At 37.4% G+C, this 27,903-nt stretch overlaps 1 protein-coding gene and 1 long non-coding RNA gene across 5 annotated transcripts in view; one reads left to right on the plus strand and one right to left on the minus strand.

Annotated features, from left to right (window-relative positions):
- Window positions 1–3,454: 3,454 nt before the first annotated feature.
- LOC141497018 (uncharacterized) lies at window positions 3,455–27,720 on the minus strand. Its single transcript, XR_012471212.1, has 3 exons — window positions 27,515–27,720; window positions 6,687–6,780; window positions 3,455–4,996 (listed from the first exon to the last, which is right to left on the minus strand). It is a non-coding gene; the product is annotated as an uncharacterized LOC141497018 (long non-coding RNA).
- Window positions 26,586–27,903, plus strand: part of WWP1 (WW domain containing E3 ubiquitin protein ligase 1) — a 135,411-nt gene continuing 134,093 nt past the window's right edge. For all 4 annotated transcript variants that reach the window (XM_074199594.1, XM_074199591.1, XM_074199592.1 and 1 more), the window contains exon 1: window positions 26,586–26,680. The gene's annotated coding sequence lies outside the window, so the exon portion shown is untranslated. The remainder of the gene's footprint in view (window positions 26,681–27,903) is intronic.

Below are 27,903 nucleotides of genomic sequence, written 5' to 3' on the forward strand. Positions count from 1 at the left end.
CCTGTTGTGAAAGAAAACAGAAAGAAAAAGAAAGTGAAAAAAGTATGTTATGATCTGCATTCAGACTCTATTAGTTATTTAACTAGAGATGGATCAACATTTTCCTTCAAAAGTCCTTCAGAACTATCTTGATTGTTATATTGCTGTGGATAGCAAAGTCATTCACAGTTGATCATTATATAACAATGCTGTTCATGGTTCTACTCACTTCACTTTGTATCAGTTCATACATGTCTTTCCAGTTTTTTTCTGAAATCTGCTTGCTTACCGTTTCTCAGAGAACAATATAGTATTCCATTATTTTCATATACCACAATTGGTTCAGCCATTCACCAATTGATGGAGATCCCTTCAATTTTTGTTTCTTTGCCACCACAAAATGAACTGCTATAAATATTTTTGTACATGTAGGTCCCTTTTCTTTTTTTTTTAATCTCTTTGGGATATAGACCTGGTAGTAGTATTATTACAGTATTAAAAAGAATACAGTTTTATAGCCCTTTAGGCACAGTTCCAAATTTCTCTTTAGAATGTTTGAAACAGTTTACAACTCTGCTAACAGTGTATCAATGTCTCAATTTTCCTACATTCCTTCCATTTTCCTTTTTCTGTAATATTTGCCAAAATGATTGGTGTGAAGAGTACTTCAGAGTTGTTTTAATTTGAATTTTTCTATTTAATGGTGATTTAGAGCATTTTTATATGACAAAAGATACGCTTGGTTGCTTTGTCTGAAAATTGCCTCTTATATACTTTGACCATTTGGGGAGTGCTCTTATTTTTTTTTCATTATTTTGATTTTGTTTATTGCTTCATGATGTCTCATGGAATCATTAGCTTTTACTTGTCCAATTCTAATTTTTAACGAATTATTTTCTTTAGTGAGCTTTTTACCTCCTTTTTCATTTGGACAGTTCTACTTGGGGTTATTTTTAATTTTTGATTGCTCAAAAATTGTAATAGTTCATGAACTATAGCCATATAGTATCAGGAAGAGAATATTGATCTTAAAGAGAAGAGAATATAGATCTAAATATTTAAGAAAAAAACCTCAATTGCTCATGGGTAGGCTGAGCCAATATTACAAAAGAGCCATACCAATCAAACTCCCCCAAAATTACTTTATAGAGATTTTAAAATAGTAACAAAATTCATATGGAGTAATACAAGGTCAAGAATAACAAGCGATTTAATAGAAAAATGTAAAGAAAGGTGGTTTAGCCCTACCAGTTCTAAAATTATATTATAAAGCAATAATAATCAAAACTCTTTGATATTGCCTAAGAAATGAGTAGTGAAATAGAAGAATAGACAAGATACAAAAGAAGCAGTAGTAAATGACTATAATAATCTACTGTTTGATAACCTCAAAGACCCTAGGATAAGCACTCACTCTTTAACAAAATCTATTGGGAAAAGTGGAAAATAGTATGGCAGAAACTAAGCATAGAACAACATTTCTCACCTTATACCACAATAAGTTTGAAATGGGTTCAGGATTTGTACATAAAGGGTGTTACCATAAGCCAGTTAGGAGAACAAGGAATGGTTTATCTGTCAGATCTATGGAAAAGGTAACAGTTTATGACCAAAGAAGAGATAGAGAACATTATAAAATGAAAAATGAAAAATTTTGCCTTGGAGTCAGGAGTACCTGGATTCAAATCCGGTCTCAGACACTTAATAATTACCTAGCCTTGTGGCCTTGGGCAAGCCACTTAACCCCACTGCCTTGAAAAATCTAAAAAAAATGAAAAAATGAAAAATTTTGATAACATTAAATTTAAAAGTTTTGCCCAAATAAAACCAATGCAACCAAGATTAAAAGGAATGCAATAATTTGGGAAATAATTTTTAAAACTACTGTTTCTTTTTTTTTTTTTAGGTTTTTTCGCAAGGCAAATGGGGTTAAGTGGCTTGCCCAAGGCCACACAGCTAGGTAATTATTAAGTGTCTGAGACCGGATTTGAACCCAGGTACTCCTGACTCCAACGCCAGTGCTTTATCCACTACGCCACCTAGCCGCCCCAAAACTACTGTTTCTAATAAAGGACTCATTTCTAAAATTATATAAGAATGGATTAAAATTTATGAGAATATAAACCATTCCTCAATTATAAATGATCAAAAGATATGAACAGGTAGTTGTCAGATGAAGAAGAGTTTTGTATAGTCATATGAAAAAATGCTCTAAATCATTATTGATTAGAGAAATGCAAATTAAAACTACACTGAGGTACCACCTCACATCTATCCGATTGGAAAATATGACAAAAAGGGAAAATGATCAATATTGAAAAGGATATGGGAAAACTGGGACACTAATGCAACCTTTCTGATCCAACCTTTCTGGAAAGCAATCTGAAATATGGTCAAAGGGCAATACAACTGTGCATACCTTTTGATCTAGAAATACCACTTCTAGGTCTGTATCCCAAAGAGATCACTTTGAAAGTGTAAAAAATCCTACATGTACAAAAATATTTATAGCAACTCTTTTTGTAGAGATAAAGAATTGGAAATTGAGGAGATGTCTATCAATTGAGGAATGACTGAACAAATTGTGACATATGAATATGCTGTAGTTTGTACTATTGTTCTATAAGAAATAATGAGGAGTGGGACTTCAGGAAAACCTGGAAAGCCTTTCATGAGGGGCAGCTAGGTGATGCAGTGGATAGAGCACCAGCCCTGAAGTCAGAAACTTAATAATTTTCCTAGCTGTGTGACCTTAGGCAAATCACTTAACCCTATTGCTTTAAAAGAAAGAAAGAAAGAAAGAAAGAAATGGATGAATCAGCAAAACAATAGATTCCTGCCCTAGCCTGAAAAGATTAAATCTGTGAGCTATTATTGCCCCTCTACTTTGCCTAATTATCTCATCTTCATTTTTGATCTACCTCCCCCCACCCCCACCCCATCCATATTTCCCTGATTACTTCATCTCTACCCTTTAAAAGCTAACCCTCTCCTTAAATGAGTTGCTTTCTCCCTTTGGGAAGCCAGCATGCAGTTGGATAGTGTGATCCCCCCAGATAAATGCTTTCATTTGAGTTGGAAAAAAAAAGAAATGGATGGGCAAATTATGCAATCAGAATGGCAGGGAATATTACTTTTATGCTACTCAATCAATTAATCAATCATTAAGCATTAATGATGTATTTATTATAAGACAGGAACGCGATGAATATGAAGAAAATGAGGAAACTCATGAAGAGTAAAGATAATAGGGCCAAAAGAAAAATCATTATGTATAATGATTATAATCATGTAGATTAAGTAAACATGGAAAAGCACCAAAAAACTAATCAAAAACAGTAATTGATACTAGTACCATATAGCAAAGATTTTAAAAGACAAATCAAGCAAAAGTACTTTGTATATAAAAAAAGACAAACACGAGATAGTCTCTTCATTAAAAAAACTTTCATTATATTGCTGCATATTACTAGCTTTAACTATCCTTTAATCAATTCATCTTGAAGATGTCTCTTTCTAATGAGCTGATCTTGGACAAAGTGATTGTTTGGTTCTTCCTTCATTATAGAAGATCAAAATGACATCACTATGATACAAATTACAGTGTGTCTGACTATGACTTATCAGATCAATATGAAATCAAGTTTGGAATGCTCTGCTACAAGTTGGGCACAAATAGTCTTAGTGAATACCTGTGGTGGGTACTCTAAACTTATGGAAGTCATGTATCTAATAAAAGCTCCTTTGAGCTGCTTCCATTCTGCCTTCCTCATAGAGTACAGTCCCCTCACTGATGAGGGCATACCATGTTGGGCAGTGCCAGTGTCTCCCATGCTGTATGATCAATTCTGAAGTTTTTTCAACGAGACCTTCAGGGTGTGATGGTATCACTTCTTTTTTTTTTAGGTTTTTTTTTTTTGTAAGGCAGATGGGGTTAAGTGTCTTGCCTAAGGCCACACAGCTAGGTAATTATTAAGTGTCTGAGACAGGATGGTATCACTTCTTCTGACCCCCTGGTGAGCACTTCCCCTGTGTGAGTTCTCCAAAAAATAGTTTTTTTGACAAGCATATGTCTGTCATTCTAACAACGTACCCAGCCCATCACAGTTGCACTCTCTGTAGTGATATCGGAATGCTAGACAGTTTAGCTCGAGAAAGGACCTCAGTGTTTGGTATCTTCTCCTGTCAGGTGATCTTCAGAATCTTCCTAAGGCAATTTAAATGGAAGAGATTTAGTTTCCTGAAAAGGTACTGGTAGACTGTCCAGGTTCTACAGACATATAGCAATGAGGTCAGCACAACAGCTCTGTAGACTTCAATTTGGTTGTCAGTATCATAACTCTTTTCTTCCATACTTTCTTTCAGAGTCTCCCAAATATTGAGCTAGCTCTGTCAATGTGAGTGTCAACCTCATTGTCAATGTGTACCTCCTGGGAAAGGACACTGTCAAGGTAATTGTCCACAGGACTCAAAACTTCTCCAGTTGCTGTAATCAATGGTTCCACATATGGAAGGTATGGTGCTGGCTGATGGAGCACCTGTATTTTCTTGGTGTTAGATCAAAATGAGCATAAGCAGCAGAGAATTGATCCATACTTTGTTGCATCTCAGCTTCAGAGGCTGCATTGAGTGCACAGTCATCTGCAAACAGAAGATCATGCACCAACATTCCCTCCACTCTGGTCTTGGCTTGTAGCCTTTTCAAGTTAAAGAATTTTCTATCAGTGCAGTAACTGACCTTGAGGTCATGTTCATCTTCATTGAAGGCATTTGATAACTTGGCTGAAAACATCATGCTAAAAAGTATGAGAGCAAGGTCACATCCTTGTTTTACTCCATTGGTGAATGGGAAATCTTGAAAACATTATCTACTATCTAGAACCTGGACAAGCATGCCATCATGAAATTGAAGTATAATACTGATGAACTTCTCCAGGCAATCAAATTTTGACATCATTTTCCATAAACCCTTGCAAATGAAGGTATCAGGGGCCTTAGTCAGATCTCCAAAGTAGACCTGAAGGAGAAACACATCATCATGAAGGTGGACTTTAATTATGATATAAAGAACAAAGCTATAACCAACAACCAGAGAATCAAAGTTATTCTCTTTAGCATGTATAACTATGTGGATAATGGAACCAAGTCACTTGCTCTGATGAGCCTCTTAGGCTATTCTGATGATGTTCCCATACCTGACAAATATTCCTTAGGCCATGACTGTGGAACTCAAATCTTTGATAGGCAAAAATGTTCTGTTCCTAAAAGATTGTGTATAATAAAAGCGGAGAAAGACTATGCTACTGGTTCTATCATCCTGTTAGTACTCCTCTGCTTCCATGTACAAAAAGAATGATACTAGTAGGATTATTCCTGGAAGTTAATTCAGCCAAAAGAGAAGTCTTCCAGTTGCCCTTTTCTAAGCAGGCAATATCTATTTTAATGATGCTTTTGGTTACCCATGGTATCTAGAGTTCCACAGCAGAAGTGAATTTACCCCAGAAAGCATTTAGTTTCCTAATAAAAGAGGACCTGATTTATATCAAAGGATCTGAAGAACTCAGAATGGTCCTTCCTTGCTAGAACTGTGGACAAGATCCAGCTAATGAACAACATGATAAACAAAGTCAATGAGATAATCATTAATTGAGGGATGGTTTTCACATTCTTTAAGGTGCAAAACAACATGGAAATTGTACTTTTCTACTTTTTCTTCTTCTTCTTTTGTGATGTAAAGGGTATCAAAATTGCCAAAAATCTGCAGAGTAAGGCTGAGAATAGTGTGAAGATTCCCTTGCCCCTTTACCTGATAAAAGTGAAAAAAAATCTGATAATACCAAGACTGATCAAGTCATCTTGACTTCTGATATACCTCCTGGATCTATAGGTTTAGGTTGTGTTCCTGAAAACATCAAGGAGACTGAATTTGTTGCATGGGCCAAACAAATTGTGTGAAATGAGCTTATTTGGATATTCAAGTGGAAAGTATTTTTGTGGGAAACCAGCAAGCAATATGGTAGAGATCACAAGCAGGAGATATAACATGATCATAAGACTTTTGCTGTGTCAGATGAAAGACTAAAGATAGTCAATCATGAGAGCATTGGGGTTGACGCCAATCTAGAGATGCTGGAGGGCAAAGTCATCCTGGAATTGTTGGTCTGGGTCATGCCTAATGGATATAACTTTCTTGCTTGCTAGTTCTAGTGCCTAACACTCAAAATGACATGGCAACTTTTCCTTTACTATTACATGTTATTAGGAAAAATCTCTCCCTCAGGTCTCAGTTCAGAAGTTTGGGGTAATGGTACCCCTTGAAGCAGCAATCCTACTCCCTTCTCTGGCTGGTTCTACTGTTAGATGGCTTTTGACTAAACCATTGTTGTGACCTGTAAAATATATATTGCCTTTAGAAAGAAAAATAGTTGACAATACTATTAAGCATATTCTCTCTTGAAAATTTGTTCCATCGGTTTTGTCAGCAACTGTTTTTGTTACTACTTACAATATGGAAACAAGAAGAGACTCCAATTTAGTGGAAGGGGAAGGTTGATTCATTAAATATTTAATAAAAGTTCTAGCCCCCCCAAAATAATCCTACCATTAATACTTTTATACATGAAAGTTTTTTCTTGATGTCAACAATCCCTTAAAATATATTACTGTCAATGAAATCTCTAGTTTAAAGAATATCAACAATTTATTACCTTTTTTTTTGCATAATTCCAAAAAGCTTCAGAATGGCTGAACCAGTTCACAGCTTCACCAGGAATAAAGTTGTATTTCTATCTTGCTACATTTCTGCCAACAAAGTGTTTCAGTTTTAGCAACTTTTCCATTCTTTGATGTTCAGTGATTTTAAATAATTGTCATATATTTATTAATAGATTATCTTTTCTCAGTTTTATTTTTATCTAATTGGTTTGTTTTTTAATGTCGAAATAATTTTTTGTTGTATTCCAAATACATAAACACCCCCACAGAACTTTCCTTTGCTTAAAAAAATGTAATAGGGTTAAGGGGATGCTCAGAGTTGCTTTTCTTGAAGCCTGTGCAAACAACAAAAAACACACACATAGCCACTACTTGCAACATTCTATACTCATCATTGTCAAGCTTCCCTTCTAACAAGAGGAGGAAAACATAATTCATCATCTCATTTTAGAGACTGATTGTTCACTGCATTTCAGCTGAGGACAGTTCCCTTTGGTATTGTTTTCATTTATATTACTATTCATTATCCTGGTTCCACTTGTCTACTTTGAATAGTTTCATAAATCTTTCCCATGTTTCTGTGAATTTCTCATATTTACCATTTCTTTTTGTAGCCCTTATCATCTCTGAGTATCCTCATACCAAATCCCAATCTCAGCAATGAAAAAGTAGCTATCTGGATCAGCTGTAAATAGTTCTAGGGATGAAGTGTAGGACTCTTCTAATGTGATTGACTAAAAACTCGGATAACAATCAATAGATACAGTTTATATATACCTTATATCTATATATCCTTTATATCAATGTAACCCTCTAGTGATCAGCATCCCAATGTCCTTGAACCAGTAGACATCAATTAGCTTTTCTAAAAAATTTTATTTAAAGAAATGGGGTCAAGTGATTTGCCCAGTGTCACACAGCTAGCAATCATTAGTTGTTCGAGGTCAAATTTGAACTCAGATTCTCCTGACTCCAGGGCCAGTGCTCTATCTTACTGTGCCACCCAGCTGCACTCCTCCTATATAAATTAGCTTTTACAAGGGCCAGCAGAATGGTGCAGTGAATACAGTGCTGGGACTGAAGTTAGGAAGTTCATTTACCTGAGTTCAAATCTGACCTCATATCCTTACTGTATTACCCTGGGCTAGTCACTTAATCCTATTTACTTCAGTTTCCTAATCTAAAAATGAGTTGAAGAAGGACCCATGACCCATTGTTTCAGTGATCTTTAGAAAGGATAGGGCTCTAAGTGGAAACCATTTTTCCTACCTCTTTCAGAGAATAAATGCTTGTTCATTATTTATTTATTTCAAATATTTCAAAAATTTTTAACTTTAACCTGAAAAACAAGCTTTTACAAAACTTTAAAAAAAATTCCCTAAGAAGATAAAACAAGAACAGAAATACAAACTGTGTCCCCAAACTCAGTGCACAATCTTCCTTATACATATCAATTCTCAGAGAGAGAGGGTCAAAAAGTGAATGTTCCACTGTAGCCACTGGCTACTTGAGTTGAATCATTATTCAGACTCTGGAAAGTAAGGGTGGAAATATAACAAAACATTATTTAAAAAGGTTACAAGACATAGGAAGGGTGAGAGAGAGGAGAGGGAGAGAGAGAGAGAGAGAGAGAGAGAGAGAGAGAGAGAGAGAGAGAGAGATAAAAGAACATCCAAGCATCATTGTCTGGGCCATGGTCAGAGAAGACCCTGGCTCAGGTTTTTATGTCTTGTCTCTCACCCTTTCTCTTACTGGACCAGGAATTAAGTAGAGGGTAAAATCTAATGCGATCAGGATATAAATTTGACATTAAACAATGAATCAATGGTACATCATGAATGGGGAGCTCCACCCAATTTGAGCAGCCTTTAAGATTACAAATTGTTTCTGTTACAGTCATAATTCTCTACTTCTAGTCAATTTACATCTCAAGAGTAGGTCTTAGCCAGTTTAGATCTCTACCCAATTTTCTTTGTTATATTCACAATTCTTTTCATCTTTCCCCAGCATCATCTCTAAATTAGACTGTAGCATAGAAGGGGACAATCATGCTTTTGTTTGCAGGAAGCAATGTCTCATTGTCATATCAGGATTATTATAAATCAAATAGGTCCTTGGGCTTAGTTGCTCACAAATTCTTATATGGACCCTATTTTCTAGATTCCTCCTTCTTCTGATCTCTTAAAGCTCTCAGTATCTTAGTCTAGTACAGTACACAAAGCATAAAAGAATAGATATAACAGGGAGAGAAACTGAACATTATCCATTCTTTAGAACATTATCATTTTGTTTCCACTAGTGGATAAAGAACTAACCTTAGAAGAAAAAAAGTCCTATTTCTGTCACATACTGGCTATGAGACTCTAGGCAAGTCATTTAATCTCTTAATATTCTCTCTACCTCTCCAACATTATAAAGAGCAAAGACTGACAGTTTGCACTGGTAGAGGGGAATTTTCTCATCTGGGAGTTCTCTATGCTAATGACATTACTAATGAAATCACAAATTCAGTTCCTATCACTGTCTCTTAATCTATATCTTTTATGGTCTTTAAATGATATTTATGTCTGTCTGAATTTGTTTTACTTTCTACCCTAGTTAATATTCAATTAAAAAACTTTAAAAAAATTTTTGGAGGCAGTTAGGTTTAAGTGATTTGCCCAGGGTCACAGCTAGTAAATATCTGAGGCCAGATTTGAACTTCCTATCTCCAAAGTCAATGCACTGTCTACTGTGTCACCTAGCTATCCAACATATTCAGTATTTGTAAAAGTATAACATGTTGGGGGAAAAAAAATATGCTCCTTAAGATTACCATTAATTATTTCTGAGATTGCCATTTCCATGTTTGAATGATTTTCTCAAGTGTCAAACTGATTGTAAAAGAGATAAAAATTTACTTCCACTTTTCATTCTTTCTCTAGGGTTTTTAATTTTGCTAAGTTGAGGTTTGATTTGGTTTGGTTTGTTCTTTATATGGAAAGAATTTTTTATTTCTCTCCAAGCCTAGAGTTTTATCTCCCATTGTTTAATGACCTTTAGAAAGGATAGGGCTCCAAGTGGAAACCATTTTTTTCTCTCCCTCTTTCAGAGGATACATGCTGATTCATTATTTCTTTCTTCCAAATATTTCAAAATTTTTGATCCTAAGTTTTTTTCCCCCACTTTCCTGGGGTGATTATTAAAGGTCTATTTAATGGGAGTCCTCCGATCTATTAATAGTTAATAGTCAGCAGACTTTTTTTCTTGTAACTGCTGTGGTTACCACCATACAAGGCATAAAGCATGAGGCAGTTTAGAAGTGATTTGAGGGCTCTTACAGTCATAGGGAGCCATTAACAAAGAAAGACTATGGAGTAACTGGAAAAAGATTTTCAGCAGAGGTCTCTTCTACCACCAATAGTGATGCAATAGTGACTGGATTCTCTATGACTAGCTCTTAAGATACCTAGAGCAGAGAGTAGGGAAGAGGAAGAAAGAAACTCCAGATAGAGTAGAACAGATCCTCAGATGTTGTTGGATCTTTTCCCCCATGGATATAACATTGTGGGAATTTCTTTTCTGAATCCTCTTTTTATTATTGTACTTTTACTTCTTTTTTCTTTTTTTTTTGAATTTATTTATTTATTTTTGAGTTTTACAATTTTCCCCCCTAATCTTGCTTCCCTCCCTCCACCTCCCACAGAAGGCAGTCTGTTAGTCTTTACATTGATCTAAGATGAATGTGTTGAGAAAGAAATCATATCCTTAGGGAAAAAAAATAAAATATGAGATAGCAAAATTACATAATAAGATTACAGGTTTTTTTTAATTTAAGGTAAAAGTCTTTGGTCTTTGTTTAAACTCCACAATTCTTTCTCTGGCTATAGATGGTATTCTCCATTGCAGATACCCCAAAATTGTCCCTGATTGTTGCTTGTTGATTGTTGATTGATCATCAACCCCATATTGTTGTTATGGTGTACAATGTTCTGATTCTGCTCATTTCGCTCAGCATCAGTTCGTGCAAATCCCTCCAGGCTTCTCAGAATTCCCATCCCTCTTGATTTCTAATAGAACAATAGTGTTGTACATTTACTTCTTTTGTAATATTTCTTTTCCTGTTGAGGTTCTGAAGCTAAAATGAGTTTTGGTAAAAGGTTTCATTCAGCCATCTTGCTAGAAGTCATCTCCTTGTTCTAGCAAATCAGTAATTAAACATCCATTTGGGAAAGAGCATCAGTCAGACATAGAATTAGAGGGTTGGAAATAAAAACTGAAGAGTCTGATGATAGTCAAAATCAGGAAAATGGATGATATTTCAAAATCTAAGAGTTGAAAGAAATAATTAGTGAACTGAGACTTGAGCTTTAGACAATATTTTGTGGTCAGGAAGAGAATGAAGAATCACTGAATGAGATAAAGAAGTGGCACAGTAGTTAGAGGTCTTTTCTGGACCTCTCTGAATTTTGTCAATATTAATCAGCATCTTCTCTCAGACTCAGACAGTTTTTTTTAGGTTTTTGCAAGGCAAATGGGGTTAAGTGGCTTGCCCAAGGTCACACAGCTAGGTAATTATCAAATGTCAGACTGGATTTGAACCCAGGTACTCCTGACTCCAGGGCCAGTGCTTCATCCACTGTGCCACCTAGCCACCCCCCAGACAGTTTTTAATTGTGACATACTGTGAACCCAGAAGTTCTAGTCAGTCAACAAATGAATAAGTAAGTGCTGGGGATACCAAAAAAAAAAAAAAGTAAAAAATATGATTCCACACCTCAAGCAGCTCACATTCTATTGGCTGAGACAGCATACTCCCCCCCCAAAAAATTGCAGGTACAGAAAATATATCTTGTAAATAGAAGGCACTCTTAGAAGGAGGCATGGATTGAGGTGTAAAGGAAAGAGAGAGGATTGGAAAAGAAGCCAGGAAAGTCAGATGAGTATAGAGAGCTTTACAGGGAAGAGGAACATTTAGTTTAAAAAAAAAAATCAGGACATGCAGTTTCGTATGGGACTTGTTATTGATTGGTTGGTTCTTGTCCTTCATTATGGAAGAAAACCAAAATGACATGAATATTTTAGAGACAAGACAATGTGTGTCCAACTGCGGCAGATCAGACCAATACAGGCTCAGGCTTTGCTGCCACAGGTTGCGCAAAAGTAGTACCTGTGAACACTAAACTTAATGTATCTCATGTTTCCTTTGAATTGCTTCAATTCTATCTTGTTCATAGAGAGCATCCTCTCTGATTAGGTCATGCCATACTGGGTGGTCTTGTATCAGGTTGCACAATCAATTCCAAAATTCTTGAGAGAGACCTTCAGGGTCTCCACATATTGCTTCTTCTGATCCCTCTTGCCCAATGTGAGTTCTCCATAAAATAATCTTTTTTTTTTTTTTTTGGCAAGCATATTTCTGGTATTCTAACTCCAGTCCATCATAATTGCACTCTCTATGATAAGGTTTGAATGCTTGACTGTTTGGTTCAAAAAAGGACCTCAGTATCTGGTATCTTCTCCTGCCAGGTGATCTCCAGAATCTTCCTAAGACAATTTAAATTTCCTGGCATGGTGTTGGTAGACTGTCCAGTTTCACAGGTATACAACAATGAAGTCAGCGAAATGCTTCTAAAGACCTTCAGTTCAGTGGACAGTCTAATATCTCTTTTCTCCCACACTTTCTTTTTTGGAGCTTCCCAAATACTAAGCTAGCTCTGGTGATGCATGTGTCAACCTCATTTTCAATGTGTACCTCGCTGAAAAGTATAATGCCAAGCTAATTTAACTTATCCACTATGTTCAAAACTTCCATATTTGCTGTAACCAGTGGTTCCAGTGGTATGGTCCTGGCTGATGGAGCACCTGTATTTTTTTGGTGTTATTTGTTAGACCAAAACTAGCACAAGCAGCAGAGGATCAATCCATACTTGGTTACATCTCAACTTCAGAGGCTGCCTTGAGTGAATAGAAAATCATGCACAACAGGTCGGTGTAGCTATATTGTGGATAAGTAGAAAGAAAAAATTGAAAGAAGACTGGATAATGTAGAAAGGGACAAATGTGCAATGCCAAATAGAATTTAGTGGAATGGTGGGGGATAGTTTTGGGACAGGACAGACATTAAACACAACTATCTTTTAATTAAGTACTACCTATTCTTCTTGGTCCTTCTGTGTTCTTCAACTCCTGTGTTCCCTTGTGCTTAAATTCTTTGGTGGCCGGAAATTAGAACACTTCCTTCTTTGAATCTTTTAGTTCACAGTTGAACTTGGCACTTCCTTTCTTCTCTACTCCTTCAAAGTCATAACATGAAGAAGAAATTTAAAGAAGCCATTGTTCTATTGTAGGATTTAAAAGGAATACTCACTAGATGAAATATCTAATGATGCTTTTTCTTCCTTTTATCCTGTATTCTTGCTCTTCAAAATGTCTTTATAAGAACGTGTATATATATTTGTAATTATTACTTTAGATGTTTCTTCCATAATATTATAAAAGTAGTCACTCAATTTCTATAAGCAATAGTAACTTTTGAGACTTTTTTAACAATTGTTTTAAAATTTAACAACTTGTTTTAAAATTGATAATGTGAAATTTAATGAAATAATGACCTTTAAATGTTTAGCATATTATAAAATTTCATGTAAGCTGGAATATGGGAAAACTGGTTTTTATATAATATTTTAAGATAAGGGGACAGCTAGGTGGCATAGTGGATAAAGCACCGGCCCTGGAGTCAGGAGTACCTGGGTTCAAATCTGGTCTCAGACACTTAATAATTAACTAGCTGTGTGGCTTTGGGCAAGCCACTTTAACCCCATTTGTCTTGAAAAAAAAAACCTAAAAAAAATTTTAAGATAAGTATAATTATGCTCTGGTTTTAAGAAAATTAATTAATATTACCATATAAAAAGAGGAAAATAAGGTATATAATATTCACATTTAAAATAAGTTTTCCTCATCACACAAGAATTACTTTAAATTAGATAAGGTATTCAGGGAAAACTAACACCATTGGTGTGAGGGCTTTGATGAGACCTTTTCAGAAGTGTTTATCCATCTTTGGTGTCCAAGCAATCACCCAACTTTCATCAACTCTCTCCTATAGTATATTAAAGCTTTTGTTTATAGATCAGAATGGGATCTAATAGCATCAAATATGGAAGAAGGGAGTAGGAAAATGTTAATTATTATATTTCCCTGTTTACAAAGATACTGCAGTTTTTTAATATATTTTCCTAGCTGACAAAATTTACACATTTATTGTATGTTTTTGATTTCTCTCCACCTTTCCCCTGACCCTCAACTATTAAGTTTTTAAGCAAAAGAATTAGATGGCCTTTAGGGGGGAAAAATGTCACCCATCAATATAGTGAGTTCTCTCTCAGATCTGATCTTGGGATCATAAAGTTTTATTGTTCAAAGGAAACTTAGACATCATTTAGGTCAACCTTCTCAGGTTAAATAGAGGAAAATGAGGTTTAAGATACCTAAAGTCACACATTCAGTTCATGAAAGAGGTGGGACTTACTGCCCAGGTCTCCAGATATGCAAACTGATTCTCTTTCCATAAATACCACTACAGTCTCTCCATAATTGAACTGATTTTTCAGTTTCCCCTTCAGCTAACTTACAATCTCCTAAAGGAAAACAACTTCTCAAATGTCTCAAGTCTTTTTTTCACTTTACATCATTCAAACACCAACTCTATAATGAATATGTTGCATGGATTGCTACAAAAACTACTATAAATGCCATCTTTAAAAAAAAAAACAAACCACCTTAGTACACTTTTAAAGATGCCATATATCTATGGATCATGGATGCCATCTCAGAAAAATAAAATTGCATATGAACCAAGAGAGATGGAAAGAGGTACAATGGGCAAGAGAAGACTGGTAATGGAATATGCTCAAGAAAAGATGTAAAATTTATTACCAAGCATCTATATAATCAGAAAGGGTCAAGATCAACCAAACCTGGCATTTTGAACTGATGAAATATTCAGATACAGAGGATCACTGCACATATGTTAAATAGATTCTCTACATAGGATTTATTATATGGACAAAAATTTGATAGGTTGAGAAGACAGATGGATTTTGGGTTGTACTTGTGGTTTGAAGGGGCAGCTTCCATTTCCTAAAGCACCCATTCACAGATTAGATCAAATAATAGAATAAAGAAGGAAGGGAAGAAAGGAGAGGAAATAAAGAGAGGAAGAGATCAGATTTATTAGGAAACTTTCAAAAAGGCAATTTTGTAAAAAAGGTAAATACCATAACAGCATTGGACTAGTAATTTTATATTTCAGAACCCATGGACAACTCATATCCTGCCACCAAGTGCTAAAAGAACTCTGTTGTTTGTTGTCCCTTTTTGGAAATGTTCAAGTAGACAACTAAGTTTCATCATCGTTGCAGTATTTTCACTAATCCTCTCAGGGAGTGATGCATCCTCTCAATAGGAATCCAGGTTTACTCTGCTCCAAGTGACTGGTTTTCTCTAGATACCTTGTCTTATTTACAATGGCCTATCTCTCCCAAAGAAAATAATCCTTATTCAATCAGGGTCCCAGATTCTTCTTCCCATTCTACATAAGTAAAATCAAATATAGGATCACAAAATTAGAACTGAAAGGAAACTCAGAAATTACCTAACCCAATACCTCTTTCACTGTGACCCAGAGAGGTCAAGTTACCTACTCAACAATTATCACAAGTAATAAGTAGGAACCTAGTTCAGAGGCCTTGGGTTTGAGGTTGGATTAAATCTTCAAAGAGCCTTTCTAGATCAAAATTTATGATTCTGTAACTACAAATCTTGTTCTTTTCATTATACTACAAAGCCTCAAGAGGTTGTGAATAAATAGATTCCTCAAGGAGTTCATAATCTGATTGGTGACTCTAGAATCAAAGATTTAGAATTTTCAGCCAAGAGCAGGAATATTTTCTCCATTTTAATCTCTTTTGATCTTTTAAACTTCAGTCTGGATCTCCTCTTAATGTCTTTGTTTGCCCACCAACTCAGAATATGATAAAAACGGTTTCCTATATCCCTTTTAATTCTCATGACATGAACTCCCCAACATAGAGTGACTCCATCTTCAGAACAAAAAAAAAGTAAGAGGAAAAACTCGTTTTTTGGCCTTTTGAATGGTCCTCTCTTATGACTTTCCAGCTAATCAAAAGTATACCTCTTTACCACCAGCAAACCAGAGCTGGGATATGGAAGATATTCAGGGAAAACTAATACCATTGGTTTGAAGGCTTTGATGAGACCTTTTCAGAAGTGTTTTATCCATCTTTGGTATCCAAGAAATCACCCAACTCTCACCAGATCATATAAGATAAATTCAGAGTAAATGGAAGGAATATAGTGGGGATAATAGTACCAACTGGAGTGGGGAGAACTTGAATTTAGTTGTAAGGAATGGCTGGGATTTTAAAATTTGGAGGTTGGTAAGTAAAGCATTCCAAGGGCAGGGAACAGCTAATGCAAAAGTACACAGATGGAAGTTGTAAGGTCATATGTAAGAAATGCCAATATAGTTGAATTGCAGTGTATGTGGAATAAAATGTAAGAAGACTGGAATGGTAGGAAAAGACTGAACTGTGAAGAACTTTAAATGCCAGACAAAGGGTTTTACAATTGATTCTAGATATGATAGGGAGTCACTGGACCTCCTTAAAATTGGTGGTGGTAGGTTGGGGTGACATAGTAACACATCTATCATGTTTTCAGATAAGATTGTAAAGGATAGTTAATATATTGGATGACAGAAAGGGAATCCAAAAATTTTGATAATCTGTAAAAACAGCATGACTATAATAAGTTATAACTGAATGAAAATAAGTGTAAATTTGTGTCTCTATGTTAAAAAAAAATCAGTGACACAACTAAAGAATGTGGTCAGAATATGAGAAAAGAAACTAGCAGTATAAATATACTGCATTGTGAGTCAGCAATGATATGACAGCCAAAATAGCTAATGTGATCCTAGGCTTCATTAATAGAAGCATAGACTTTAGGTGAAGGAGATGGTAAATCCTATAGTACAATGCTCTGGTCAGCATATATCTAGAGTATTGTGTTAAGTTCTGGCCTCTGCATTTTCAGGACAGTGAAAACTAGAATGTCCTCAAAGGAAGGTGACCAGATGGTAAGGAGAATAGAGATCATGCCATAGAATAATTGCTTGTAGAAACTACAGATATTAACAGGAGAAAAGAAGAGTTAGATCAAGGACATGTTAGCCTTTTTAAAAGCTTTTGAATGATTGTCATGTAAAAGAGGGATTTTATCTTGTCTGCTTTGACCCAAAAATAAGGCCAATGAGAGACAGTCTATTATTGTGGATCATAAGGATCAAAAACTTAGAGCTGGAAGAAGCAAAAGTATGGGATTTATAGCCATATACATCTCCTAATGCTATCTCTGTCACCTGAAATTATGTTTTTTATTTTTGTCCTTCATTCTTGAAGAAGACCAGGACATCAGGGAAATGATGCCATAACAAGCACGTGAAATAGATTTGAGTGAGGGGATGCTATGCTAAATCACCAGTCTCACTTTCTCCTCCAGAGCCATCTGAGTCCAGTGACCAAATCAAGATGACTGGAGATGGCCCTGGATGTGGGGTAAACAGGGTTAAGTAACTTGCCCAAGGTCACATAGCCAGTGTCAGAGGCTGGCTTTGAACTCCCAAACTCCTGATTCCAAGACACTGGTCTATCCACTGTATACCTATATGACCATGGGCAAGTTACATTTCCCTTCTGGGCCTCAATTTCTTCAACTGTAAAATGAAAAGATTGAATTAAATAGCCTTTAACATTCATCCCTTCAAATTCTAAAACTTAGGATCATATAAAATATACAGCCTTCTTTTTAAAATTATTTATTTAGCAAAAATCTATTTTCTTTCCCTTCAATGACTCTTTTCTTTCTTCCATTTGGGAAAAAAATTAAAAAGTAAAATAAAGCCTCTGTTAAAAACATGCAAAGTTAAAACAAATTCCTAAAAAAACTCCAACAAATTCTTGCAATACAACATCTCCCCTAAATTCATCACTTTACTTTCTAGAGGTGGGTAGCATGCTTCATCATTTAATCTCTGGAATGATAGCTGACCATTAGGTTGATCAGAGTTCTGAAGTCAAAATTGTTTTTCTTTTACAATTTTGTGGTTACTCTATAGTTTTCCTGGTTTTTTTTTCATTTTACTATGAATCAGTTCACACAAGTCTTTCCAGTTTTCTCTGAAAATGCCTTTTCTCATTTCTTTTAGGTGAATACTACTCTATATTACATTCATATACCATAATTTGCTCAGCCATTTCCCAACCAATAAGCATCTCTTGATTTTTAGTTCTTTACCACTAGAAAAAGTTTCTATTAATATTTTATACATATAGTTCTTTTTCTACTTTAAAAAATTTTCTTCCAGATATGGGTCTAGTAATAGTGTTGCAGAGTCAAAGGATATTTAATTAGTAACTTTTTGGGCATAGTTTGAAATTACTTTTGAGAAGGTCTAGACTAATTTCAGCTTCAACAACAGTGCATTAATGTGCCTATTTAACCTGTAGTCCTTCCAATAGCTGTCATTTTCTTCTCTTTTTATCTTTGCCAATTTGATGACTATGTAATAGAAACTAAATGTTGCTTTCATTTGCATTTCTCTAACAATTAATGATTTGGAGAATTTTTCATGTAACTCTTGATAGCTTGGATTTTTTTGCCTTAGAAAACTGCTGTTCATATATGTTGGCTATTTATAAATTTGAATCAGTTCCTTAAATATATTGGAAATGATCTTAGCAAGGAAACTCAATGCAAACATTCCTGTCTCCCACCCCATCCCGCCCCTTACCTGCTGCCCTTCTAATTTTAGCTGCATTCATTTTTTCTATAAAATATTTTCAATTATGTGGAATTATAGCTATATATTTTATTTCTGTGAAATTCTCTATCCTTCATTTGATCATAAACAATTTCCTTATCAATTTACCTCCTAGCTCTGGTTCTGACTTTTTGGACTTTTCCAACATCTGTGATCTCACCATGGATTTTCCTTTAATTCCTATTTTTCACACCTTTGAACATCTTTCTGCCAAGTCAACCTCTTCTCCTGGAAAGTTTTGTCAGGAGTCACCACTTTAGTGGGGATCCCAGGCCAGGCAAATTTCATCCTCCTTAGGACTTTGATTCTGACTTGATGGACTTCAACATTCTGCCTGCCTCCTGCATAGATACTTCCCTCCTTCTCCATTTTTCAACTTTCTTTTGTATATGTCTTTCCCCTTAAGAAGAACAGCTCCTTGAATATAGGGACTAATTTTTTTTTTTGCTTATATTTGTATCCCTAGCACTTACCACAGTGCATAGCACATAGCATGTGTTTGCTAATAAATGCTCGCTGATTTGTCTATCCATAATTCTGAAAGATAATTTCTGTCTTGTTCCTCTAATTTGTTTATGATGTTACCCTTTATGTCTAAGTCTTTTAAGAAACACCAGTTTAAATCAATTAGGGAAAATGTTTCTATCCTTTTGTTATTGTTCTTTAGTTGTTTCTGACCTTTCATGACCCCGCTTATGGTTTTCTTGGCAAAGATACTGCTGAGGTTTACCATTTCCTTCTCCACCTCATTTTATAGATGAGGAAACAAAGGCAAACAGGATTAGTGGCTATTGTCTGAGGCCAAATTTGAACTCAGGAAGAAGTCTTCTTGACTTCAAACCAGGCATTCTCCACTGCACCACCTAGTTGTCTCCTTCTTTCAATTAGAGCCATCTAAAACTGGAATAAGCTTACTATTCTGATCTAAGTCTAACTCAAGTCAAATCTTATTTCAGACTTTGGACTGGAACAAACGAGATGCTTGGGGGAAACTAGGTGGCACAGTGGATAGAGTACCAACACTGGAGTCAGGAGGACCTGAGTTCAAATCCAACCTCAGACACTGAATATTTACCTAGCTGTGTGACCTTGGGCCAGTCACTTAACCACATTGCCTTGCAAAAACAAAAATAAAAACAACAAAAAGCCAAAATGAGTTGCTCACAGATCTTCCAAAAAGGAAATTTCCTTAACAATATTATGGAAAAGATGCTCATTAAAGTCACAGAATTGATTCAGGTAGATAAGCCCCTTCGTTAACATGAAAACAAAACTGGTCAGAACAATATGTTGCCTTGAAAGTGGAACATTCATCAAGTTTGAGGAGTACTGATTCCTCATAGGTTTCCCTCCTAGCCATAGGAATACTATAAATAATATGAATTTTAGTCCCCTGGATTATTCAAATGTAGGGACATTTTCCTTGACTAAACTAACTCAACCTTCATGGCAGGGACTCCAGTTGAATGAGCTTCTACCACAATGATCTAAGTAGAATATTGGGTTTCCTAAAGATGAAAATCTTCATTCAGAATCTGAACAAAGAGGCAATAAGGTAGGATTTTTCAATTGACATCATCCTATCTGTATCCTGCTTACTGTTATCTGCTCACCCTAAGCCATTCTCCCTCCTTTCTCAAAGAGTTCAGAATCTGAAACAATTTGATTCTCTATTCCAACTGTTGAAAAATAAGACATGTATATTTACAGATCTATACATAATGCATATGTGTATACACATACAAACACACATACATGTGTATATATCTATATGTTATATATACATGCGTGTGTGTGTGTGTGTGTGTGTGTTTGTGTGTATCTTCAAAAAGGCCTGCCGTCCTAATTTGTCAGCTTCTTCAATTTGTGGTGTATTTTCAAACCATATCAGACACATAAAGGAATGGTCATAGTCTTGATTTCACAATGTTCCATTTCCATTGTCCAGAATTCTGAGAATCTCTCATCCTTAAAAAATATTCAAACTTCCTTTTTTTTAAAGTTATCTATATTTTTTATAGCTCAATTTCTTTATATCTCAGTCATTTCTTGATCTGATTTATGACTCCACCATTCAACTGAAATTTCTTTAAGTATACTAATATTTTTTAAATTTCAAATCTCAATGTCCATTTTTAAAAGCTTATTCTCTTTGAAGTTATTGCTAATCATTTCTTTCTCTTGCTTTCTCTGTCTTCCAAATTATTTGTTGTACTTTTTGTTTTGAAAATTCTCTTTCATGATTTTTCTCCACCTCACTGCCTCTTCTCAGTCTCTGCTATAGAATCTATATCCATGTCCCTTCTCCTTTGTATGAATATATTCAAGGTTCTAACCTGGATCAACTTATCCTCTCTCTCATTACAATTTTTCTTCAAGTGAATTCATCATCTTTCATAAATTTAATTATCATCTCTCTACAACTAACCCACCATAACTAAGCCCTCATCTTTCTCCTGAGGTGAAACCCCAATCATCTATTGCCTGTTGGACATTTCTGCTTGAATTCTTTACAAGTCTGACAAGCTCAACATGTAGAAAAAGGGAATCTATTATCTTTCTTCCTAAAAACATCCCTTCTAAGTACTCTATTTCTGTTGAGGGAACTACAATTCTTCTAATCATTCAACTTTTTAATCCTGGAATCATTCTCCACTCTTCATTTTTCATCACTTCCCCAATTCTCCAATTCAAGTTGATTCTTAAAAAAAAATTGATCCCTTGCATTATCTCTAGAAATGATACCTCCATTTTTAACAAAGCAAAATAATTAAGCAAAAACAACTGAAAACAGGGGCATTCTGCTGAATATAGTCCTTTGTTTCTTCTCTGAGAAAAAAGAGATACGTTGAATTATCTGTTCTCCAGAATCAAAATTGTTTGTTATAGTTCCTCAGAGTTCAACTTCCTTCTAGTTATTGGTCCATTTATATTATCACAATTATTGTCTATATTATTCTTCTGTTTCTGTTTACCCTGGATGAATCATAGATTTTTCATATATTTCTCTGAAGATTTCTGCATATTTACTGGATATCATGCCATTATGCTCATATACTAGTTTCTCAGCTATACCTCAAATTATGAGTCCCTATTTGTTTACAATGTTTTACTTCCACAAAAGGTATCATTATGAATATTTTGCTATATATTAGACTTAACCATCTACCTATTTTTGATAATTTAAGGGTAATTATCCAACATTGAGGAAACTGGATCAAAATATATAAACTGTTCAGTCACTTTTCTTACTTATTCCAGATAATTTTTCAGGAAAGTTATCAATTTATAATTCTACCAGTTAATGTGCCTATTCGCCTACAGTCTCTTGTTTGTGATTTTTTATTATCTTAGCCAATTTTCTGGGTAAGAGGCAAAATCTGAATTGCTTTAAATTTCATTTTTGTTATCATTCATATTTTGTTATTATTAGCAATTATTATTAGAGCATGATTTCATACACTCATTGAAACTTTGTCATTCTTTAGAAAATAATTTCCTATATAACAATAGAGTTCCATCACATATAGCACAATTTGTTCAGTCATTCTCCAATTGATGGGCATTCCCTCAGTTTCCAGTTCTTTGTCACTACAAGAAGAGCTTTGATATATGAAGATATTTATCCTTTTACATGATCACTTCAGGACACAGACCCAGTAATAGTATTGCTGCATCAAAGGGTATGCATATTTTTATTGCCCTTTGGGCATAATTCCAAATTGCTCTCCAGAAAAGTTGGATCTGTTCACAACTCCATCAACAATGTATCAGTGTCCCAGTTTTCCCACATCCCCTCCAAGATAGATCATTTTCTTTTCTAGTTATTTTGGTCAATCTCAGAGGTGTTGAGGTGATACCTCAGAGATGTTTAAATTTCCATTTCTCTAACCAATAATGATTTAGAGCAATATTTTCATATATCTATTGATAACTTTGATTTCTTTGTCTGAGACTTGCCTTTCCATATCCATTGATCACTTGTATCCCCTGTTTGATTAGGATTTCTCCTTCTAGCTTTAGCCATGAAAAGTACCATCTTTTACTCTTTTTAAAAATTATGTGACCTCATATTCAGATTTGAGTATGGAAACTATTATGATATATAATATAAAACACTGGTATAAATTTTAGATTTTGCCAAAGTGTTTTTCAACTTTTCCTATTAAGGCAAGGCAACATAAAAAAAAAAAAAACATTTATTAAGTTCTTACTATGTGCCAGGCACTCTGCTAATGATGGGGATACAAATAAATAGGGGGAAAAAAAAGAAAGTCCCTGTTCTCAAGAAAATTAAATTTGGGTAAGACAACACACAAAGAAGAACTGAAAAGTAGAGGGGGAGAAGAGGAAGAGAGAATATTCCAATGCAATTCTTGTCAAATTAGAAATTCTTCTAGTAATTTGTGTCCTTGAATTTATCAAACATGGGAATATTATATCTATTTACTTCTTGTTCTTGCTATCTGGTTTATTCCACTAATCCACTTTTCTATTTTTCAACTGGTACCAAATAGTTTTGATTTTGACTGAGATACAATGTAGTCTGAGGTCTAATACCAATATGCCTCCTTTATAATTTTCCTTGAGACACTTGTCCTTTTCTTTTAAATGAATTGTGTTATTTCCTTCTAGCTTTATGATATATGTCCCAAAAGTCTTAGTACTCTTAAGCCTTAATATCAATTAAAATTCTTTTATTAATTAATTTATCATTTATTATTTTAGGTAGTGCCATCATTTTTTATTATGTTGGCAAAGTTGACTCACAACCATTGAATATTTTTCAATTATTTACTTTCCTTTATTTCTGTAAAGAGTGCTTTGTAGTTTATATAAATGATTCATTCTACTTCTACAATATTTCAAGCATCTGCCCCTTTCTCTCCACTCCCCATGGCCCTTATCAATTTTCAATTGAATTTTTGCAATAGCTTTTTAATTTGTTATCTACTTCTAGTCTCTTTCCTTTCCAATTCAGACTTTATACAGCTTCTAAACTGGTATTCCTAAAAGAAAGGATTTATCATGTCATTTCCTTTATCAAGAAATTTCAGTGACTATTGCCCCCCTAAGATAAAGCAAGGGGTGGCTAGGTGGCTCGATGGATAGAGCACCGGCCCTGGAGTCAGGAGTACCTGAGTTCAAATCTGATCTTAGACACTTAATAATTACCTAGCTGTGTGGCCTTGGGCAAGCCACTCAACCCCATTTGCCTTGCAAAAACCTAAAAAAAAAGTTAAAAATGCAGATTCCAGTCTGTCTTTCTAGACAGTCCACATTAACTTCCTCTTGCCAAACTATTCCACTTGCTATTCTTTAGATAGACTATTCCATCACCTTCCTTTAGGTTTCTGTATAGACCCTCCCCAATCTTGTATGTCCTTACCTAACTCTTGGTATCCCTGGCTCCTTTCAAGTACCAGCTCAGGGTGCTATTTTACATTTATTAGTACTCTATCCTTCCCTCTCTTCAATTATTTTATAATTTACCTAGTATATATTTTGTATTTATCTAGTAGAACATAAGCTTTTTAAGAGCAAATTTCATTTTATTTTAGGGTTTTTTAGCCATAGTACATGATACAATACCTAGTATTTATATTTGGAAATCATCCTTTGAGTAGGAGTTTGTAAAATTGAAAATTGATTTTAATTCTATTTAGCTAAATTGTAAAGAAACTTCCAATTTATTGTTTATTGATTATGCCTATAACTTTGTTTTTATTAAAATGTAACATGTTGAACCAATGACTTTTGCAATCTAGTTCAACTTTAGGATTTTGTAACTCTATTGATTTGTCGGACTTGAAACTGGAAAAGTTCAAGAATAGGTCTTGTGATGGGCTTTATAGAGGAGCAGTTTGGCTAACTTTAGAGATGACTGTTACCTTGATAGCGAAAGAGTGATGAATTTTTGGCATGACAACTCTGAAATAGCATTTATTAAGTTATGGAGGTATAGTGCTTTACAGCAAAGGAGATACATACATACACATATATATATATATATATATATATATATATGCACACACTGATGAAATTACACATCTCTGAGGTATTGAAGTATGGATTGACTTAAATAGAATCTCCCACGATTCCCTTCAACTTGGTTATATTGGCATTCAATGGCATACTGACTTGGGAGTAGGAAAACTTGGGGGCCGATGTTGATTATGGCTATTATATAACCTCGACAGGTCACTTAATCTTTCAGTCTCTTTTTCTTAGTTTGTAAAATGGGAGATAATGATGACTATATGGCCATAAAATTAAATATTTACAAAGCAATACAGTAAGATACAAATAGAGTTGTGACAAAGTCCAAAAGAGATTTTATATATATATATATATATATATATATATATATATATATATAATACTTTACCAAACTTTGAAGCGCCATCTAAATGCCAGTTATAAAAATAATAGCAGGGTTGTTGTGAGGACTAAATGAATTAATATGTGATGTACTTTTCAAACCTTAAACACTATGTATTAGCTAATATTGTCATTATTGTTTATTATTATTATTGTAGCACTTGCGCCTAATTGGGCTTGAGTGGTCTCCTAAAGGACAGCACGGTGAAGATGCCTATAGGCAAGGACAGATGATCCCAAGGACTGAAAGACTGTTTCTGGGAGAGGGAAACCCATGAAAGTTCGGGGATAAACAGGAAGCACTGATTCACAGGCCTGTGCAAGGGAGCTGACTCCCAACACACACTTGGATTCCTTGCACATCTCTGTGCGGAACTACAGAGACCCCTTATGCTGACATATTTTATCACACGGGCATATGTTTGCCGGTTTTCTTTTGTGCAATAGGGCTGGAAGAACTAGCCCGGCTAGTGCTGAGCTCTTTGCCATCCCGAAGCACCTGATCTTCCTCCTTTCTGCCCGACCGTCCTGAATTCCGACAAAAGTAATAACCTCAGTGGACTCCGCATTCTCCCTGGGCATTCCAGATCTATTTAGAAGCCCCGTTACCCAGTTTAGGCTGATCTTCCTCTGTGAAGAACATAATAAAATTCCTAGTGTTTGGTTTGGTCACAAAGGAAGCCTTGGATGACTGCAGGCGGATCCGTTTTGGGGAGGGCTCGGCCGCCTGAAGTTCTTTCGTCTTGAGAAGTTTTTGAAGCAGAGGAGCCCGCGCGGTGGGAGCGGCTGAGTGAGTGCAGGTATCGCGGGGGCCTTTTGTTACGGCAGGTAAGATGGGGGGCGGGGGCCGGGGGCCGCCCCTGCAGAGCCTCCTGGCAGGCGGCCCTCCGGGGGCCGGCGCTGCGGGCTTGGCCTCTTCGGTCCTGGAAGGAGCCCGGAGGCCGCCCTGTCCCTGGCCCGGGGCTCGCCGCTCCGGGGGCCCGGCCGGCCCCGGCCCCGCCCCCGCGCCTGCGCACGAGCTCCGCCCCGTCCCAGGTTCAGGACTCTTCTCACCTCTCCCGGTTCCGGGCCCCCCCCCCCCCCCAGACTGCCGGGAAGACCCGGTCCGACCGGTGCTTTAAAGTGGAGCCGGGCTCCAGCGGCCGCCTCTGCGCATGCCCCAAGAGCCGGCTTCTAGGTCAGGCCGGATTTGTGCGCGGCGCGGCGCGTGTGCGCGCGTGGAGGAGGGAGCCCCCGCGCGCGCTCCCGGGCCAGGGGGGAGGGCCGATGTGGCGGCGCCGCGCGCCCCCGAGCCGGGGGGAGGGCCGATGTGGCGGCGCCGCGCGCGCGCTCCCGGGCGACGTGACGGGGGCGGCGCCGCGCGCTCCCGGGCCAGGCAGGGGAGGGCCGATGTGGCGGCGGCGCGCGCTCCCGCGCGGCGTGACGGGGGCGGCGGCGCGCGCGCTCGGGGCCGGACGGAGCTCGTCCCCGCGGAAGGAGGTGTGGGCTCGGCCCCGGGCGGCGTGCAGTCGGGGGCTGAGGGCCGGGGTGGGGGGGAAGGGGGCCCCGGAGTCTGGGGTGTCCCGCGGCCGCGGGCGGCCTGCACCGCTGGGGGGCCGAGGCCGGGGCGGCTGCCGCGCGGAGATGGCGATCGTCGGCTGCGAGGGCTGAGCGGCCCCGCCGGCTCCGGAGGAAGAGGAGGCGCCGCCGCCGCGGAGGGCGGCCCGGCCGCCGGCCTCGGTAAGCGGGCGCGGGCGGCCGCCGTGACCTTGTGTCGCCGCTTCTCCGCGCTCCACGCCACCCCTCCCCCTCCCCGGCTCCCCTGTCCCCTCCTGGGCGCCGGAGCGCTCGGGGGTGCGGCCGGCCCGGCCGCCGGGCGCCGCTTCCCGCAGCCCGGTCCGCCGTTTGCTTTCCCGGCTCTGCGGCGCGGGCAGCCCCGAGCCAAGGGTCCCGCAAGCGGGGCGAAGCGGCGAGTCGCCCGGCAGGGAGCCGCGCCCGGAGGTCCGGGGCCCCGGGCGCGGCGGCCGCGCGGGACCGGCCGGCCTCGTCCCGGCCCCCGACCCGCGTCCGGCTAGACTGGGACGGTCGGAAGCGCCGGCAGACACGCCGAGGGGCGCTCAGAAAGGCCTTCCTTCATTCGCCCGACTTTGAGCTGCAAATTGAAGGAGCAAATTTGGGTAGAAACGGCCTTTATCATAATTACCAGCTAGTTAATTTTTTAAAAATCAAACTGAAGGCGGCGCGGTGGATAGAGCGCCGGCCCGGGAGTCCGGCGTACCAGAGTTCAAATCCGGCCTCGGACTCTTAATAATGACCCAGCCGTGTGGCCTTGGGCGAGCCGCTTCACCCCATTGCCTTGCAGAGACCTTTAAAAAAAAGGATAAAATTAAGCATACGCCGATAGAGGCTGCTCATTGGATTCCTTTGGTAGTCTGATAAAACGTATGAATTCCTCAGTATTTTTAAACGGATAAAATAAATACACCTAACAAAGAGGACAAGCGTGGGGGAGGGAGGAGAAGAATTATTAAGACCCAACTCTGTGCCAGGCAGTAAGTGTGCTAAGTACATTACCCATATTTCCTCCCCTCGGGTCTCCGTGACATCCCTCTGAGGTAGGCACTTTTGTTATCCTTACTTTACAGTTGAGGAAACAGCTAGAAAGGACCGATGTGCTCAGGGTCACACTCAAGTTTAGGACTTCCTGGCTCCAAGTACAGCGCATCAGCTACTGCCTAAGAAAACCAATAATAATGTAACAATTATGTAAACTCTATGGGCCTTAGAAGAGATATGAAATAATAAAAAAAATTACTTTATTTTTAACATTAATAGCATGTGTATAATGTACTATTTATATAATTCAGTATAAAAAAGATTTTACTTGTCTTCTTCAGTATTTTTTTCAGTTGTTTTTTTTTTTTGCAAGGCAATGGGATGAAGTGGCTCGCCCAAGACCACAT

The sequence above is a fragment of the Macrotis lagotis genome, chromosome X (genome assembly GCF_037893015.1).
Source record: "Macrotis lagotis isolate mMagLag1 chromosome X, bilby.v1.9.chrom.fasta, whole genome shotgun sequence".
Taxonomy (NCBI): Eukaryota; Metazoa; Chordata; class Mammalia; order Peramelemorphia; family Peramelidae; genus Macrotis; species Macrotis lagotis.